This window comes from Thalassophryne amazonica, chromosome 14, assembly GCF_902500255.1.
Source record: "Thalassophryne amazonica chromosome 14, fThaAma1.1, whole genome shotgun sequence".
NCBI lineage: Eukaryota > Metazoa > Chordata > Actinopteri > Batrachoidiformes > Batrachoididae > Thalassophryne > Thalassophryne amazonica.
Window position 1 is genome coordinate 56744871 of NC_047116.1, and position 19946 is coordinate 56764816.

General features: G+C 42.0%; 1 long non-coding RNA gene across 1 annotated transcript; it reads left to right on the forward strand.

Annotated features, from left to right (window-relative positions):
* Window positions 1–13942: 13942 nt before the first annotated feature.
* Window positions 13943–15369, forward strand: LOC117524938. The gene is made up of 3 exons (XR_004564911.1): window positions 13943–14288; window positions 14530–14654; window positions 15005–15369. It is a non-coding gene; the product is annotated as an uncharacterized LOC117524938 (long non-coding RNA).
* The last annotated feature ends 4577 nt before the right edge of the window (window positions 15370–19946 follow it).

Genomic DNA, 19946 nt, shown 5'->3' on the forward strand with positions numbered 1-19946 from the left:
TCGGGTGTGTTCAGAGCACTATCCTCACGGCAATTATTTCTGGTATTACAATGTGAAATAAAGAAATGAATAGAAAAAGACATTTGTTTAAAGTCAGATTCGTGTTTGACATACTGCTTACACCTCAGCATGGACTGATTATTGCTGTACACCTAGCCAGGGTGGTTGCAGGACTTAAATTTATGAAAGGCTTTTAGATTTTCATAGCATGACAGGTTGAACAATGTTGAGATTTGTTTGTGGAACTGGAAAAGGACAAAACATAATCCTGATTATTTGAAATGAGCTCATGCATTAAAAACCTGCTTTTTGGAATACGCCCCGGTCATTCAAAGCTGTTCCAACTCTTGTCATTTTGCCTTTGTTGACACTGTTTGTTGACAAAGATAATGCATCCATTTATCCTTTAGAAATGTGATTCTTTCAAGCATACAACCTAAATAACCAAAGCTCCATGAGCAGCTCATATCAGGCTCATTTAAAAGCAGATCCCGGTGGAAGAAACAGCTGAACTTAGACTGAATCAAAAATTTTCATTATTTAAATCTCATGTTATTTTGTCTTAAAGGCAAAATTGCATTTGTTGGTGTAGCATTTCAAACAGAAAATTCTACAAATCAATAATGTACAGTAGTGAAATTCTCTTTCTGTTCCTGATGACAGTCAGCTGTCTGTCTCCTGCTGAAGATGAGACAGACATTTCGTCATCCTGTCCAGATTATCAGAAGGCTTTTGGAGGTTCTTGTTATAGATTTATGAGTCTGAGACATTCTTTTTTCAGTGCTCAGACCTGGTGTGAGCAGACTGGAGGACACCTTGCATTTATCCAGGATAGCAAAACTCAACATTTCCTTGAGATGTACCTAGATCCAGAAGTGGACTGGTGGTTTGGGGTAGGACGACCTGGATGGCCAGCCTCAGAATATTCAGCAACTGATGATGGTAAGTTCCTGAAAAGTAGGATTGCATTATAAAGTTCCCCCATCCAAATGTATTCTCAAGCATGTTATACAGTTTCCTTTCTATACATGCGTGTTTTTCACAGTTTGACCCCAAAATCAATCCGTCTTGGAGTCACCATGCCTAATGCACAGACCAAGTTTGATAAATCAGTTTGATAAAAAATCAGGAAATGAGGAAAGACATAATTGCACTCACAAGATTTTTACAAAGTACAATCCAGTGACCTTGACCTTTTGACCATAAAAACAATGGGCTTCTTGGGGTCAGTATACTCCACACACATACAAAGTTTGGGGACTATCCAGCAGAAGTTTTTGTGCTAACAAATGTTTACTACGTATGATTCAGTGACTTTAAGTGTTGACCTTTTCACCTCAAAATGAATATGTTTCTTGGGGTCACTATGCAGAATGCACACAGTAAATTTGGTGACAATCAACCCAGTACATTGAAGTTATCTCACTCATCACTGCAATGTTGCATGACTGACTGCACATAGTGACATCAAGACCAGTGGCTGTGCTGTGGGGAAAAAGAACATTTGGATAGAAATCCAGTGCAACATTCAAAATCACCTTTCAAAGGCCATGCATTTATAATAATTATAAAGTAGTGTCTATTGCCTAATAGCTTGTATTTAAACTCACTGTTTTATACTTGCTCAGTTAAGAATTTAAGAGTCAAGTGTGTGGGGGGAAAATTGCATTAAATTCTGCCAAAATAAATCTGGATTTTCTTGATGTTTTAAATTTTTCTAAAGTAAATTTACATATTTATTCAGCTCACTTCTCTGCTATTTTTTAATTTATTGCTCCTTCATCTCCTGGTAAGCCACTCGTTCTGACTCTAGCCACCATTTCTTCACCTACTCCACAGTGGGGGGGATTTGTTGCTGCCTTCATGGACTCTCAGTTTTATGCCTTGAATGGACTGGTGTCTCGTTTACTCCCAGAAAATATCCTCTCTTCTTTCCACTCCACATGTTCTGGACTCTGTTGCCCCTGTGTGCTGCAAATTCAGTAAATCAAGATCTGATCCCTGGTTAAATGCCATGACCCCTTGCCCTCGGGCAGTGGTGCAGACAGGCAGAGAGAAGCTGGACAAAGGACAAACTACAGGTGTCTCTGGGTATTCTGAGTGACAGTCTAAATAACTATCAAAAGGCTGTGAGGGAGGCAAGAGTGCAATATCTGTCTCATATTATAGGCTATCAGCAGAGTCTCAAAAAAGCCTCTAAAAATGGAGTGACCCCTCCCGAACCTATAACCAGACATAATTGGTCTCATTTGAACTGTCTTGGTCTCTAGTTTATGGATCTGGGTCTTGTGGTGGTGAAAAATGGGAACAAGCTAGCGTTTTAACCCCTTATGTGCGGCAACCACGAAAATCGCTTATTTCAGAAATTTCAACCAATTCATGCAATAGGCCATTTAAATCATATAATTGATAGAATTGGCATTGCATTTCACTAAGAATAGATGAATTGGAATGAATTACCAGTGCCATTGACAATGCCAAATGCCAAATTTGGAGCTCCGAAGCCCTCTCTAGGTGGGGTCTTCCAAATCTGGCATTTTTGCTGGCAAATCTGCTCGCTACACGCCAGTATATATAGCAGAAATGAAAGAACTAGAAAAGGCACAGCCAGCAATGTTTGAGCACATGATGCAAGGGGGATTTGTCGTACGAAGATCACAGAACAGAGCATTCAATTCGGTACCAACAGACCAAGCCTTGGAGCAGTCTATAAATCGAGAAGCCAAAAGCAGGGGTGGTGTCATTGGCTTTACCCTCAGGAAAGGCGCCGTCCTTCGTTGGTTGATGACTCGACATGTCACTGGAGAATACGCAGAGGCTATGCAGGATCTGTGTCGTACTCATCTGTACGACTACTACAAATGAGAAATTGCATGAGGAACTGGGTAATGCACGGATGTTAAAGGACAGAACAGATGTCAATAATGTAAAAGAATACATTATGACACAGGCTCAAAACCCATTTGATGTGGCCCAAGTTCCAGAAGCTCTTGTGAATATTACAACAAGGTAAGTTGCATCACAGGAGGTTCAGGAGTCCCTGCGACACATTCCTGAGAAGGGGAAAGCTGCATTTGAAACATTTGTGAACGCCTGGGAGAAGACCACTCGAAAGAGTTCTGGGACCCCCTTCAAAGGTTGACTGTGCTGACTTTCTCCGATATGAAGAGGGGTTTGACGAATGATAAAGACAGGAAACTGATCTTGGATGCCGAGGTACTCTTTCGGAGACTGCTTGTGGTCTCCCGCAGTCGAAAGGTAGATCTGAAAATGGTACTCACGTACGAACTGGCCGGTGTTCCTCCATCGTTGTTCAAAGATGACGGCTCCATGCGGAAGACTAACACATCTGATCTACTAAAGAAACTTGAGGAGAAATGTGAAAATGTCCAAGAATTACCCGCGCCTCAAACTGATTCAGACCAACCCACATCTGCCTACATTGTTGATGGTATGGCAATGTTCCAAGGCCTAAATGAAAACCAATTCAGGACTTTCGATGATTTGGCAGCTGTAGTGCAGAAACTGCTTGTACGAATTCTGAGGAATACATCTCTGGATGTCAGTAGTGTAACTGTTGTATTTGATCACTATGATGTAGAGACATCCGTCAAAGGTTCAGAAAGGCAACGGCGGGGAACCACATTGACGACAGCTACACATCAAATCAAAGGTGGTAGGCAGGTTCCAACTTATCGCCAGTTTCTCAAAGGTGCTGGCAACAAAGCAAGTCTAGCGTGTTTCGTGTTCGATTATATAATTCAGCATACCAGGGAGCTACTGCCACATGGCAAGCCGATAATTCTCGCAGGTGGTTTCAGTGATGGGCAGGTTGTCACCGGACTGGGAGATGAGGGGGTGTTTGCTCTTGACTCACTCCGATGTTCACATGAGGAAGCAGATACCCGGATGGTACTTCATGCGGCAAGTGTGTCTAACGATCATAAAAGAGTCACTGTCAGGTGTGAGGACACAGATGTCCTGGTGTTGCTGGTTCATTACTACAGTAAAGGAATGCCCGCAGAGGAGGTATACATGTTTGCTGGACATTCAGGAAAGGAACGCTATATTCCTGTCCATGAAATTGCCAGAGCATTGGGATGTATTGTCTGTGAATGCCTTCCAGCAGTACATGCACTTAGCGGGTCTGACTCCACCTGTTCTTTGCATAGAATCAGCAAACGCACTGTCTTCTCAACAGCGGTTAAGAATGCAAAGGAACTGACTGATCTTAGGTTGTTTCATGAGGTTGATGACCATGATAGTGTTGTGTCAGCAAGGAAGTTCGTGCTTCTTCTGTATGGGCAAAAGGCCAAAAACTTGAATTCTTTGGATGATCTACGCTACCATTTCGCTACCACCACCGATAAACCTGCATCATTGCTTCCCCCCACAGAAGATGCTTTCCGACAACATGTTCTTCGCACCAAATACCAGACGAAGATATGGTGTGAGAGCCATGTTGCAATTCCAGAATGGATAGACCCCATAAACCATGGATGGTCGGCCTGCGAAGGAGGTGGTATCATCCCTACAATGTACACCAAGGAATCAGCTCCAGTCGAACTTTTCGAGAACTAACACACCTCTAACGCACCGACGACTGCACAGATGAGAGAAACTGTTCTTGTCTCCAAGCTGGATTGGACTGCATTGAGAAATGTGGTTGTTATGAGTCAGGATGTGACAATCCAAACAATGCTGCGGACGATGACAATGAAACCATAACACAGATTATTGACTAGTGGACAGATTTCCAAGTATATGTACCTAATTGATTTATACTGTTAAAGTCTAATTCACCCTAACTTCAACATGGGCCAGCTGCCAATCCTGGATAACTCTGAATGGCAGTGGTAACTAACCCATGTCACAGTGACCTGATGATGTTGGTTTCCTAGTAGTTCAAATTTTTATTTTATTTTTTTGTGCTAAAAAAGTCAACTGGTAAATCTGTGAGTTGTGGCCTGTCATTGGTTGATATCTGATTAATGTTATGTGCAAGCTGAAGGACAGCCAAAAAACATCAATAATGGGCCAAACCTGGCTCTGAAAAGCCCAGGTGCACTTCAAAACAACTTGAGTGCAATCTATTGCATTCATTTTAAAGGTTTATCATGATATTCAGGTCATCAACAGTGTTTCAGGGTACTAATTCTAATCAATTTTCTTTTTTTAAAAAAATGCTGATTTTTTAATGTTGCCGCACATAAGGGGTTAAAATACCATGTTGTACCATATTAACTTCACTACAAGACCTGATTCCATAAACTAGAGATCCAGACGGTCAAAATGAGACCAATTATAGCTGGTTATAGGTCGGGGAGGGGTTGGTCAAAAATTATGGGGTCCTGCCGATAGCCTATTATTTCCAGCAGTTGTGATCATCCCAGAATGTTACTTTCAGACTATAAACTCAGTTGTACACCCATGTACCTCTGTTTTGATGGACAGTACAACCATGACCTGTGAGCAGTTTCTTCAGGTCTTTATTGACAAAGTCTCATTAGTTAGACTGCATTCTGATCAGAAATGTAATGCTGAGCTGTTTACATATTCTCTTGTGCTCGAGCAGTTTGAGTCTGTTTCTCTCTCATCCAGCAGTGAAGTAGTGAAACACACAAAATGTACACATTGGATTTTCAATACTGTTGGTGTGGGTCTCCTAACTTTTATCAACACTTGTCTGAGCTTATAGGGTCTGTTCCAACTGCTTTTAAACATGCTGTGGTTCGACCCTGTCTTAAAAAGCCTCACCTTGACTCATAATTTTTATCCCATTTTAGACTTGTTTCCCATCTGCCATTTCTGTCTAAGGTTTTAGAAAAGGTTGTGTTTATACAGTGACAATCATTTTTAGAAGACATCACAACTTTGAAAAATTCCAATCTGGATTTAGATCACGAAACAGGGATGAGTCGGCACTTTTAAAAGTTCATAATGACATTACTTTGTTGGTGGATGCAGGGAATCCTGCTGTGCTGGTTATGTTGGACGTCACAGCAGCCTTTTATACTATGGACCACACAGTACTTGTTTCCCAGTTACAACATCTTACTGGCATTCAAGGTACTGCTTTTAAGTGGTCATCAACCGCTCCCCTGTGTTGTGGAGTGCCACGGGGTTCAATTCTTGGGAAAGTTCTATTTTCTTTGTGCATTTTGCTGTTGGGGTCAATTATAGCCCAACACAACCTGTCCTTTCATTGGTATGCAGATGATAAGCAAATCTATCTGCCTGTGAGGACTGATGGGAGGGATGCTTTGTCATCATTATTTAATTGTATTTGTGATGCATTCTGGCATGCCGAATGCGGTAACACCAAACTTGGGTGCTTTTGCTACTTATGTAAACCCAGCTGTCAAAAATTTGGGAGTGTTATTTGATAGCTGTTTGAAGTTTGATCAACAGATAAACTCTGTTATCAAAGCATGTTTTTTTAAGCTTCATCTCCTGGCTTAAGTAAAGCACTTCCTCAGTAGAAGTGATCTTGAGATGGCCATTCATGCTTTCATCAGCTCTAGACTTGATTATTATAATGTACTTTATATTGGCATTAATCGGTCTTCTCTTGCACGCCTCCAATGTAGAATGCTGCTGCTCCTCTTTTAAGACTTTTAGATATGAGTTTTGAGTTTGTTTTGTTTGAGTTTGAGGCTATTTACCTAATCTTGACCCTAGTGTATTGAAAAACTATCGGCCGATATCAAATCTATCATTTTGATCTAAAATTCTGGAAAAAGTGGTGTCACGGCAGCTCGTGGACTGTCTTACTGAGAATAATCTCTTTGAGCCACTGCATACTGCTTTTACAAAATATAATTCCACAAAGGCGGCTCTCACTAAAGTGATGAAAGATCTTCTGCTTGCAATGGAGTCGGACACCACTACGGTTCTGGTGCTGTTAGATCTCAGTGGTGCATTTGATACCGTGGATCATCATATTCTACTTGATAGGCTGTAAAATCACTTTGGAATTACTGGGAGTGCCCCTGCATGAACGTCATATGTCGACATCAATGAACGTCATACTTGACCAGTCGTTCTCACTGTGTTCTGTCCAGTAACACTACCTCTAACCTTACTGACATGAAATTTAGGGTTCCACAGGGGTCCGCCTTAGGCCCCCTGCTTTTCTCCCTTTATATAGCACACCTTGGGCATATATTGTGGCGATTTGGGATTACCTTTCACTACTGATGCTGATGATATGCAGTTATACATGGCGATAACTGCTGGTAATCTCATTCACATAAAATCCTTAGAAGATTGTCTTGCATCAATGAGAAGTTGGATGTCTAGAAACTTGGTGGTTCATGGTCCAGAAAAATGATGGTTCTTGGTCCAGTGAGACATCAGCATCAATTTGACCAGTTAACGTATAGCCTAGGCTCATGTGTCATACATCACATTGACAAAGTGAAGAACCTTGGGGGAATTTTGGATCCTACATTGTACTTTGATCTCCACATTAGAAATATTATAAGGACCGCTTTCTTCCACCTGCGAAATATAACGAAGATTCGTTCCATCTTGTTGGGACGAATCTGTTGGGCTGATGCTGAGACCCTGATCCATGCGTTTATCTCTTCTAGATTGGACTACTGCAATGTTCTATTTTCTGGCTTAGCACAGTCCAGCATTAGGGCTCTCCAATTGGTTCAAAATGCTGCAGCCAGACTTTTGACATGAAGCAGAAAGTTCGACCACATTACACCCATTTTGGCATCCCTTCACTGGCTTCCTGTCCCAGTGAGATCAGATTTTAAGGTTCTGCTACTAGTCTATAAAATTGTTCATGGACTGGCACCTCCTTACCTAGCTGACCTAATTAAACCTTACATACCTGCCCGGGCTTTGCATTCTCATGGTGCAGGATTACTTTGTGTCCCTAGGGTGAATAAGAACTCTGTGGATCATAGAGCTTTCTCTTATCGTGCCCCTGTTCTGTGGAATGATCTCCCTGCGTCAATAAAACAGTCAGATTCTGTGGAGACTTTCAAGTCCAGACTTAAGATACACTTAATTTCCCTTTCGTATGGCTAGCATACTGGCATAGTATAGTTCTGCACATTTTACTCTTTTAATTCATTTTATTAGGAAACGGAGCGTGCTGCGGCCTCAACTTTACCTAAATTCTGGGTCTTTTAGTGAAGCTTAGGGCTAGTGGCCGGCGATCACCTTAATATCCTGTTTTTCTTACTCTTTAAAGCTGGCAAATTATACTGTATTTATTGTCTTTCTGATGGCTGATTCTGTTTTTTCTCTCTGTTTAAGGTGCAGCTCCATCCAGAGATTGGTGTGGTATTTGTGCTGAAAACCCTCCTGTCCTGTGCACCAACAGCATTTCTTGTATGGTCATTTTGTGAATTGTTCTGTAATTTGTGTCTGTAGCATGGCCCAAGCAGAGGGTCACCCCTTTGAGTCTGGTCTGCTTGAGGTTTCTTCCTCAGAGGGAGTTTTATCACTTATCACTGCTGCTAGACCTTACTTGTGTGAAGCGCCTTGAGGCAACTCTGTTGTGATTTGGTGCTAAATAAATGAAATAAATTGAAATTAAAATTTACATTTTTTTTCCAGTTAAAAACTGAATCAGAGCAAAATTTACAAAAGAGTCTAATAATAAGCTAAAAGGGCATTAAAATATATATATATTAAGAAAATGAAACATATCATGAGACAACACAAAACAAAACATATAACTTTTTGAAAAAAACATTTTCCCGAAGGGCATGAGGGAAACGTGTGTGTTCATCTTTATGCCATTTTCCCCATCATGGATAAATTATATAATCTAATATCTGTTGGTAATGTTGCAGCTGTCATTGTGGCTTTATTGCAGGTGATGGTGGTGAGGTTTTTCCTACTGTACAATTGTCTCTGTGTATCTTCCTTCCTGGTTAGTGGGAGGAGGTCTTGGAGTGGATGTTGGTTATCTGACATCGCTCTAACCACTTGGACAGCTGCCTGTTCCCTCCTACTTGGGAGGGATGGAACCTGCATACGTGATGTGTGGCCTCTGGTGCAAAACTTGAGAGCCCTGTTCTGCAGCCTCTCCAGCTGTGACACTGACCCTTGTTGCAGCCCACTGCCATATTCCAGACACAGCCTGATCACAGTGGTGTAGACTGTGACCAGGTCCTTACAGGGACCTAGTCTGTCTGGCTAAGACAGTCAAAAAGTGGAGTCATTTCGGTACCTTCTTTACCACCTCTTTGATGCAGATGTCTCCACTGAGGTCAGAGTCCAGGTGAAAAACCAAAGTATTTTGTAGTGGTCACAACTGGGACTTCTTGACCCCCGAGAAACAGAGGGGCAGGTTTGGGTGGGTTTTGGGCAAAACTGATCCTCAACTCCACCTACTTTTCTTCACTCAGCAGCATGTTATTAGACATTGCGCACTTAACCTGCTTGATGTGTCAGTGGGTATGCATATTACACCCATCCTGTACTCACTCCACTGGTTTCCAGTTCGTTTTACAATTGATTTTAAGATTTTATTGTTTGTTTTTAAAGCTATTAATGGCCTCCCACATCCTTATGTGTCTGAAATTTTAACTTTGCACACTTACAGTAGGACATTATGGGCGTCTTTTACTTTTACTTAGATGTTCTGAGGGCAAAATATAAACTCTGGGGTGATTGTGCTTTTGCAGTAGCTGGCCACAGACTGTGGAACAAATTACCTCTTTATTTACACTATATTCCTGACCTAGCACTCTCTTAATCTAAGCTAAAGACTTATTTCATTAAGCACGCCTAGTGGGGAGGTGACGTTCTGTTTTTATGTGCTGTTTTAACTTTATTGTATATGTGTTTTATTTTTAGATTTGTGAATCTGTGTTTTTAGTGTAAAGCACTTTAGACACCATCTGGTTGCTGTAAAGTGCTGTATAAATAAATGTTGATTGATTGATTGATTGATTGATTGATATATTTGCATCAGTGACTGTATTTTTGAAGGGGCTGCGATAATGGCCTCTTCATACTTACAAATGAGGCAGAATGGCACACGAAGGAGGAGTCGAATGGCACTCATGGAAAATCAGAGCCGCATTCAAATGCCTCGTACAGCATTTTCATGTTGGGAAGGTGTCGTAGCACGGACCCACAACAGGGGGCGCAAATGAACGGACAATGAGTAAGCCAAAAGGTAACAATTTAATGTTGTGATAATACACAACGAAATGTACAGTAATTTGCACAGTCAATAAACACCAGGTGACGTGTGGGCAGGCTCGAAGATAGAAGACCCCCGACGAGAGAGAAGCCGCGTCCCACACGGCTTCCACCACCAATGATCTGAAGAACACTGGAGCCGCCAAGTCCCGAGTCCCCAGGTGGCCTCTGTCTTCGGCTGTCGACCCTGGTACTGCTGGCAGAAAGCAGAGATATGATGTGTGAGTGTGAGTCCGCACACTCAGTAATTCACAGTCCAAACACAGTTAGGAGGGAGCACCTCCACCTCCAATCACACACACTCATGCAGCTCCTGGTCAACCACTTATCTGGGTTGGGGTGTGAGGCGAAGCCGTCGCTGTCACACCAAACGCCAATCCTCCAGATAAGGCAACACTCCAGGAAAACGGCTGCAATAGAAGTTCAGGTTATTACACACAAAGTGTCTGTCAGCAGAGAAATTACCTTGTTACTGGTAGTCGATTTCTCGGCGAGGAGGTGGAGTTGCAGTCCGGCTTTTATGATGGTGATGATGATGAACGAGTGACAGCTGGTGCAGAGGATGAATGACAGCTGTCACTTCTTCTAGGTCTGGCGTCCTCTCGTGCTTGGAGCCCGCACTCCAAGCAGGGCGCCCTCTGGTGGTGGTGGGCCAGCAGTACCTCCTCTTCAGTGGCCCACACAACAGTTTCACATCCATTCGAGCACGCACATGCACTCTATATACGCATGTCGCTCATGCTGGAAACCCATTCGAACGGCGGGCAAGATGAGGTCGCACTGTCATCTGATCGCATTCACTGCATTCGCACAGCATGTAGTACCCAGGTCGGAAATATCATGCCGTGGCCAAGCAGCTGCAGGAAATCATCGGCCATGTCGAACCATGGCTGAATGACGAGATCGAGGCAGCTTTCACTCCAGTTGCTGAAAGTCAGCGAATGCTGTGCGAGGGCCATTCGACCCACTCTCCGCCAGAGTCGGCCAGAGTCCAAGTGCCACCCACAAACATCCAACACCACTTGCGGGGCACTCAGAAAAGGCGGGGCCATTCGGACTACCAGAATGAGACTAAAGAGCAGGTGACCACTTTTGAGCTTCCTGTGCAAATAACCTCACATCTTCTAAGTGCTCCACAAGTGTGCCTTGTCCCCCCTCCCTCCCTCTCCCCGAGCAACACATATGGTGTGCAAGTGTCCCCCCATGCCACACAAATGAAATGATGTGCGAGTGTACGGTTCCCCCCTCCCCCAGCAAAACTGCCAGTGTGTTATGTGTCTCCCCTGCCTCCTCAAATCACAATCCAACATTACGGAGGCACGGCTGGGGTGGAAATTACTCCAACGCCGGCCGGAGTGCAGTGTGATCGCTGTCCAGCGCAGTGTACCCACATCTGGAGAGCATGTCATGTCCATGATGGACGTCATGTAACACATTCCCTCCCAGTGCACAAAATGGGACATTATGATCATTTCAGCTGGAGTACCACGCATGCAGCTGTGTGCACCTGCATATCCACACGAGTTGATGCATGGGACAGGCTCGCATGCACAGCTGACAGGCATGTTGTAGCTGTGGACCACCCATCATGTCATATTCTGCATGTCCCTCTGGAGTTGGGATCACCACACAGCAGTGCACACATGCTGGCACTACAGAGTTAAAAAAAAAACAAAAAAAAACGCTTGGTCCGTGGCTAGCACAGCCATTGAGCGCAATGTGGGGCTTTGAGTGACAGCCAGCCGTGAGCCCAATGTGGGCGTGTCACTCAGTTCATGTCAGTGTAGACTCACTGACACTGTCAGATAACATGAACATTGTCAGGGGAGAGTGTGAGTGACAGCGAGGTGTTGAATTAAAAGAAAGAGTGGTAAAATAACAAAATACAAGCAATGAGGAACTCATTCATGTATGATGGCTTTGCTTTGCTCTGCAGATAAGGGGGGGGGGGGGGGGGTCCAGCTCAGACTCACTCTCTCAGCTGACACAGACAGGGTGAACACAACTTGTTACATTAAAACAAAGAACATAAAATAATTATAATAAAACAATGATCAGCATGTCATGAGAGGCCGGCCACACGTGCATTGCTGTGGCATGGTATAAGTTGATGGCAGATATGTGATGTGCAGCTGTGATTTGCACCGAACAGATGGGTGTGTCGTAGATGAGCTGCAGCATTTTAGTTCTGTGCTGTTGCTGTTCACAGCTGGAGAGCACGTGCCACATAGAACACCACCTCGCAACACTCCACTGTGAGGCACATGTGTCAGTATGCTTTCCTGAGGAGGTAGGAAATAAAACACATAACACCTTCAACAGCGCCTCAATGTGTGCTGCAGACACGATCAGCCAGGCTGCTCCATGTGAATATATCTGTCTGATCATATGATCGCTCAGCTGACGATCCAAATTTCACGTCCACCACGTGAGTAGTAGTCCTCATGACGCGGTGTCCTTCGGTGTCCTCCATATTACACCGCATCCTTCGGCGCAACGCGCGCTGGACAGCTTGACACACCGGCGCCGGTTCATGTGTTCACGATCATTCAATCATGTCAGTTCATTAATTCCTTGGTTCATGTGCAGAGGAACAGGGAACAGAGGGTCATTAATTCTTATACCAGGAATTAAATATTTTACCAGACAAAACACAATCCATTTGATTGGTCATTTCCAACACAGACCGTCACTTCATCAGGCATCAATTACACATCATAAGAATAATAAGGGGAACTTTATTAATCCTGAAGGAAATTGTTTTGCCAGAGTGCCAAAACAGTCACAGTAAATTTTTTTTCTTTTTTGTTAGTTTTTAGAAATCTTTATTTTATTACAATGAAAACAGAATCATTACCAGATTGTCTTACATTTAAACAGTACATTAATTGTTCTTATAATGTTCTGTGCTCTCTCATTAATTTGTCCTTAGACATTTTCATTGATTTATGTACATTTGCACATCTAATTCCTTCTGCTGCTGTGTGAGCACGATGTGGTCTTACACCTCTAACGTGCTCGCAATGTGTTCGTGCATGCACACGAGCATGAACGAAAGCGTCGCTGCGGCATCATTCGTGCCTGTCTGACTGTGTGTCCCTCCCAACAGCAGATGGAGTTTTTTGCCAATTTTATTTTATTTTTTCGTTCTTTTTCAGATAGTTCTTGCTTCTTTCGCCCAACTTCGTGTTATGTGTGAAGGGGCCCTAAAGACTGTTGGCCACTCTCCCAAATCGCCAGCAGTCTTATCTCTGTGTGACTGGGACTTAACCAAACAGTGCAGATCAGACTCACTTCTACCTATCTATCTGGCTGGCTGTAACATTGTATATGTACACTGCATTGCAAAATGTTTTCTTTTACTTTATCTTATCTGTAGATGATAATTCCAAAACTCAATTAGTGGAGCAGATAAGTTTGATTTTTGGCCAGAATTGTTTAGTTGTTGATACAAGCATCAGATTTGGCATGAATGTTCTTCATAAATCAGTAGCTGCGGTTACATGGACCAAAAGTAATCTGATTGAACAACCAGACTGAACAACTGGATCAAAATCACGCCATGTAAACAGCTCCATCTGATTAGAATAGCCAATCCGATCAAAATTACGATCGGGTTAGAGGAGGTGGTGTAACCCTGTTTTTAACCCGATCGCGTTCCATGTAAACGGCACGTCGGATTGTCCGCCTGCGAGGAGCCTTACTGCGCATGTCTGTTACCTCACATCACCACGTGATGCTTCCTGCTCTGTGTTCGCGGAAATGGCGACGGAAAAAACACAGCTGGACTTTACAAGAGACAACACTTGTCAACGTTTTAAAAGAATTTACAATAAGCGGAAAAGTTTGACGGACGTAAGTTGGCAGCACAGACTTGTTGTGTCCGGAGTCAGCAGGTCAGTAGAGCAAATTAAGAACCGCTGGGAAGCAACGAGCGCTTTGTACAAGGAAAAGCTAAACGAGCAGAAGCGGCGCGGCTCCAACCAGCTTCACTTATTATGAATTAATGGAGTAATAATCGGAGGTCGACCCTCTCCAAGGAGCACACTGGAGTAGAAGTCGGTTTTACACCGGAGGAAAGTTCACCCGAGACACCGGAAAGCCTGGAGGTAAGTCCTGATGAAATCACACTAACTCAGCGTTCCTTTTTTTTTTTTTTTTTTATGAGGCGTACTTTGAGCCAAATGTGTGGCTTTAGTTCAAGTTAATGTTGGGGATTCATGTTAAGTTATTCCATAAGTTTATTCTCGGAGTAAAGTGCATGAACACAGTCTGTCATCGAGTTAACCGACACTCTTTATCCTCGTTCACTTTTGTGCATCACATTAATTTCTGCTCTCATATATACAGATGATGATGATGATGATGTAAAGAGCACGTCGGAGGAGATTGATGACAGCAGATCTCCACAACCTGAAGACCACAGAGGAGCCTCCAGACAAAAAAAGAGTAATATGCTGCTAAATAAGACCACAGTGAGTTCTTGAACTTTCCTCTAGAGGTTGTTGAAAAAATAACGTTGAAAGTCATTGCATATTTATTTATTTATTTGGAGTGCTTTATTTTTTAGAAATGGTAATATTACAGAGTTCCAGCAGAATATGACAGTTAATATCCTTTAGACAGTTGAGACACAAACGTATTTTCATTTCAATTTTGTTTTCCTGTTTTGAGCTTTGTGAAGTCAAAAGCTGTGTGGATGAGTACAACATATTTGAATACAGAAGCAGGATGATTCTTTGGTATAATACATGACTGAGAGATCCACAAAGAGAAAAACATAAACTTTTTTTCTTTGCTAACTGAAATTATACATTATTTCTAGATCGAAAGCCATCATCTGGTGATGCCAAGCTCCTGGATGATCGATCAGCCCAACAGAGATCTTTCCTGGACAACATGCAACAGCAGCATGAGAGGAATCTGGAAAGAGAAGAGAGGCTTCTTTCCAGGTTTATGGAAGAAAGTACCCGCTCAACTGAAAGCATTATAGGGCAACTGTTTAATGGTCTTCAGGCTCTCCTTTCTCAATCCTACTCATCAGTTGAGACAAGCATGTAACAGCCCAAAAACTACCACTCGTTTCGAGCGTTACTTCAAATACAGCTGGATTTTCTAAACTGCAGCAGCTATAGAATTTCCAAGGTACTCAATATGCTCAGAATGACCAGTACATGTTTAGAAGGGACACAGAAGAGTGTAAAATTTCAAATTTTTATATTTTAAGAAAAAAAAAAAACCCAAAGCATTAGGTCAAACAACCTACATACAGTCTGGAATCACCACATATTTAGTATCTTAAACTTTCTGTTGTGGATGTTCACTGATAATCTTTAAAATATTTAAGAGCTCTAGATACTGCTGTTTGCCAAAGATACAAGGTTTGTTTTGTATTTTCCACTTTAAATGCATATTTTTGATAACAGTAGGACTGAAAATAAAAATGTAATATTTGGAAAATGTTCATTTTTCTTTCGATGTGTGGTTATACATTGACCCACTTATTTTAACCATTTTCTCTTAAAATCTAAAAATAGAAATTTTGCACTTTTTTTTACCCTCCCAAAGATGTACTGGTCATTTTCAACATGTTCAACACCTTGGAAAATCTCTAGCTGCTGCTGTTTAGAAAATACATCTGTATTTGAAGTAACACTTGGGATGAAAAAGGGTGTGACCATTTAGGGCTGTTAGTCCTGGACAGAGATTTTGGCACATATCTCAAGTTGTTCATTGGGGTCATATTAGTGTGGAACAGGTGAGTTAACCTCTCCTAAATGATGTGCACGCATCCCAGCTAGGTCCTTTACTAAGTCCACTATTTCATCACGAATCACAGCGAGCCACCTGACCACCTGACACAAGTTCCCACCTGCCACATCGGCACACTCAGAATAATCAAAATAACAGTGGACTACAGCCTACACAACACGTAGAAACTGAATATAAGAAACTGGCCCTGATGTTTAGTTTCTTCAAATTTTTCCTGGAAGTATGTTATTTTGCTGACAAAGAGCCACCTTTAGGGTTTGGTTTTCAATAAATCAATCAATCAATTTTATTTATATAGCGCCAAATCACAACAAACAGTTGCCCCAAGGCGCTTTATATTGTAAGGCAAGGCCATACAATAATTACGTAAAAACCCCAACGGTCAAAACGACCCCCTGTGAGCAAGCACTTGGCGACAGTGGGAAGGAAAAACTCCCTTTTAACAGGAAGAAACCTCCAGCAGAACCAGGCTCAGGGAGGGGCAGTCCTCTGCTGGGACTGGTTGGGCTGAGGGAGAGAACCAGGAAAAAGACATGCTGTGGAGGGGAGCAGAGATCAATCACTAATGATTAAATGCAGAGTGGTGCATACAGAGCAAAAAGAGAAAGAAACACTCAGTGCATCATGGGAACCCCCCAGCAGTCTAAATCTATAGCAGCATAACTAAGGGATGGTTCAGGGTCACCTGATCCAGCCCTAACTATAAGCTTTAGCAAAAAGGAAAGTTTTAAGCCTAATCTTAAAAGTAGAGAGGGTGTCTGTCTCCCTGATCTGAATTGGGAGCTGGTTCCACAGGAGAGGAGCCTGAAAGCTGAAGGCTCTGCCTCCCATTCTACTTTTACAAACCCTAGGAACTACAAGTAAGCCTGCAGTCTGAGAGCGAAGCACTCTATTGGGGTGATATGGTACTATGAGGTCCCTAAGATAAGATGGGACCTGATTATTCAAAACCTTATAATTAAGAAGAAGAATTTTAAATTCTATTCTAGAATTAACAGGAAGCCAATGAAGAGAGGCCAATATGGGTGAGATATGCTCTCTCCTTCTAGTCCCCATTAGTACTCTAGCGGCAGCATTTTGAATTAACTGAAGGCTTTTCAGGGAACTTTTAGGACAACCTGATAATAATGAATTACAATAGTCCAGCCTAGAGGAAATAAATGCATGAATTAGTTTTTCAGCATCACTCAGACAAGACCTTTCTAATTTTAGAGATATTGCGTAAATGCAAAAAAGCAGTCCTACATATTTGTTTAATATGCGCTTTGAATGACATATCCTGATCAAAAATGACTCCAAGATTTCTCACAGTATTACTAGAGGTCAGGGTAATGCCATCCAGAGTAAGGATCTGGTTAGACACCATGTTTCTAAGATTTGTGGGGCCAAGTACAATAACTTCAGTTTTATCTGAGTTTAAAAGCAGGAAATTAGAGGTCATCCATGTCTTTATGTCTGTAAGACAATCCTGCAGTTTAGCTAATTGATGTGTGTCCTCTGGCTTCATGGATAGATAAAGCTGGGTATCATCTGCGTAACAATGAAAATTTAATCAATGCCGTCTAATAATACTGCCTAAGGGAAGCATGTATAAAGTGAATAAAATTGGTCCTAGCACAGAACCTTGTGGAACTCCATAATTAACCTTAGTCTGTGAAGAAGATTCCCCATTTACATGAACAAATTGTAATCTATTAGACAAATATGATTCAAACCACCGCAGCGCAGTGTACTATGATGAATTCTAAAACCTGACTGAAACTCTTCAAATAGACCATTCCTCTGCAGATGATCAGTTAGCCGTTTTACCACTACCCTTTCAAGAATTTTTGAGAGAAAAGGAAGGTTGGAGATTGGCCTATAATTAGCTAAGATAGCTGGGTCAAGTGATGGCTTTTTAAGTAATGGTTTAATTACTGCCACCTTAAAAGCCTGTGGTACATAGCCAGCTAATAAAGATAGATTGATCATATTTAAGATCGAAGCATTAAATAATGGTAGGGCTTCCTTGAGCAGCCTGGTAGGAATGGGGTCTAATAGACATGTTGATGGTTTGGATGAAGTAACTAATGAAAATAACTCAGACAGAAAAATCTGAGAGAAAGAGTCTAACCAATTACCGGCATCACTGAAAGCAGCCAAAGATAACGATACGTCTTTGGGATGGTTATGAGTAATTTTTTCTCTAATAGTTAAAATTTTATTAGCAAAGAAAGTCATGAAGTCATTACTAGTTAAAGTTAAAGGAATACTCGGCTCAATAGAGCTCTGACTCTTTGTCAGCCTGGCTACAGTGCTGAAAAGAAACCTGGGGTTGTTCTTATTTTCTTCAATTAGTGATGAGTAGTAAGATGTCCTAGCTTTACGGAAGGCTTTTTTATAGAGCAACAGACTCTTTTTCCAGGCTAAGTGAAGATCTTCTAAATTAGTGATACGCCATTTCCTCTCCAACTTACGGGTTATCTGCTTTAAGCTGCGAGTTTGTGAGTTATACCACGGAGTCAGGCACTTCTGATTTAAAGCTCTCTTTTTCAGAGGAGCTACAGCATCCAAAGTTGTCTTCAATGAGGATGTAAAACTATTGACGAGATACTCTATCTCACTTACAGAGTTTAGGTAGCTACTCTGCACTGTGTTGGTATATGGCATTAGAGAACATAAAGAAGGAATCATATCCTTAAACCTAGTTACAGCACTTTCTGAAAGACTTCTAGTGTAATGAAACTTATTCCCCACTGCTGGGTAGTCCATCAGAGTAAATGTAAATGTTATTAAGAAATGATCAGACAGAAGGGAGTTTTCAGGGAATACTGTTAAGTCTTCAATTTCCATACCATAAGTCAGAACAAGATCTAAGATATGATTAAAGTGGTGGGTGGACTCATTTACATTTTGAGCAAAGCCAGTTGAGTCTAATAATAGATTAAATGCAGTTTTGAGGCTGTCATTCTCAGCATCTGTGTGGATGTTAAAATCGCCCACTATAATTATCTTATCTGAGCTAAACACTAAGTCAGACAAAAGGTCTGAAAATTCACAGAGAAACTCACAGTAACGACCAGGTGGACGATAGATAATAACAAGTAAAACTGGTTTTTGGGACTTCCAGTTTGGATGGACAAGTCTAAGAGTCAAGCTTTCAAATGAATTAAACCTCTGTCTGGGTTTTTGATTAATTAATAAGCTGGAATGGAAGATTGCTGCTAATCCTCCGCCTCGGCCCGTGCTACGAGCATTCTGGCAGTTAGTGTGACTCGGGAGTGTTGACTCATTTAAACTAATATATTCATCCTGCTGTAACCAGGTTTCTGTAAGGCAGAATAAATCAATATGTTGATCAATTATTATATCATTTACTAACAGGGACTTAGAGAGACCTAATGTTTAATAGACCACATTTAACTGTTTTAGTCTGTGGTGCAGTTGAAGGTGCTATATTATTTTTTCTTTTTGAATTTTTATGCTTAAATAGATTTTTGCTGGTTATTGGTGGTCTGGGAGCAGGCACCGTCTCTACGGGGATGGGGTAATGAGGGGATGGCAGGGGGAGAGAAGCTGCAGAGAGGTGTGTAAGACTACAACTCTGCTTCCTGGTCCCAACCCTGGATAGTCACGGTTTGGAGGACTTAAGAAAATTGGCCAGATTTCTAGAAATGAGAGCTGCTCCATCCAAAGTGGGATGGATGCCGTCTCTCCTAACAAGACCAGGTTTTCCCCAGAAGCTTTGCCAATTATCTATGAAGCCCACCTCATTTTTTTGGACACCACTCAGACAGCCAGCAATTCAAGGAGAACATGCGGCTAAACATGTCACTCCTGGTCCGATTGGGGAGGGGCCCAGAGAAAACTACAGAGTCCGACATTGTTTTTGCAAAGTTACACACCGATTCAATGTTAATTTTAGTGACCTCCGATTGGCGTAACCGGGTGTCATTACTGCTGACGTGAATTACAATCTTACCAAATTTACGCTTAGCCTATGATCTGACATCACA